This window comes from Triticum dicoccoides, chromosome 5B (genome assembly GCF_002162155.2).
Source record: "Triticum dicoccoides isolate Atlit2015 ecotype Zavitan chromosome 5B, WEW_v2.0, whole genome shotgun sequence".
Classification (NCBI taxonomy): Eukaryota; Viridiplantae; Streptophyta; class Magnoliopsida; order Poales; family Poaceae; genus Triticum; species Triticum dicoccoides.
In genome coordinates this window covers 552,314,069-552,315,158 of record NC_041389.1, presented here as the reverse complement: position 1 = coordinate 552,315,158, position 1,090 = coordinate 552,314,069, and positions in this window count along the sequence as shown.

Here is a 1,090-nt window from a genome sequence, read left to right as displayed (position 1 = left end):
TTATTATTGGTGCTGTCCTATGGTGCCCTCCATGTCGCGCAAGCGTGAGGGATTCCCGCTGTAGGGTGTTGCAATGCGTTCATGATTCGCTTATAGTGGGTTGCGTGAGTGACTGAAACACAAACCCGAGTAAGGGGATTGTTGCATATGGGATAAAGGGGACTTGATGCTTTAATGCTATGGTTGGCTTTTACCTTAATGAATCTTTAGTATTTGCGGATGCTTGCTAGAGTTCCAATCATAAGTGCATATGATCCAAGTAGAGAAAGTATGTTAGCTTATGCCTCTCCCTCAAATAGAATTGCAATAGTGATTACCGGTCTAGTAACATAGTCAATTGCCGAGGGACAATTTCACAACTCCTACCACCACTTTTCCACACTCGCTATATTTACTTTATTGCTTCTTTATCTAAACAGCTCCTAGCTTTTATTTACGTGTTCTTTATTATCTTGCAAACCTATCCTACAACACCTACAAAGTACTTCTAGTTTCATACTTGTTTTAGGTAAGCGAACGTCAAGCGTGTGTAGAGTCGTATCAGTGGCCGATAGGACTTGAGAGAGTATTTGTTCTACCTTTAGCTCCTCGTTGGGCTCGACACTCTTACTTATCGAAAGAGGCTACAACTATCCCGTATACTTGCGGGTTATCAAGACCTTTTTCTGGCGCCGTTGCCGGGGAGTCATAGCGTGGGGTGAATATTCTCGTGTGTGCTTGTTTGCTTTATCACTAAGTAATTTTTATTTGATGTTCTTAGTTGTTCTCTATCTTAGTTATGGATATGGAACACGAAATACCAAAAAAAAAGGTGTACTTGCTACTCATGGATATGGGGTAACTCCTAAAACCCCCGATGCTCATTATGTTCAAGATATTATTTACTACTTTGATAATCCTAAGAAAACCCCATTCAACTTTATAATGGGAGACACGTTGGATCAACGTGAATACTTTAGGGATTATCGCTCGACACAAAAAGGAAAACTATTATGGGATCAATTTATTATGTTGCGTTGGTATGCTCGTCAACTATGCGTGAGATATGATATTACTTGTTGCTCTAGGATGAAGGCTCCACACCTTCCCT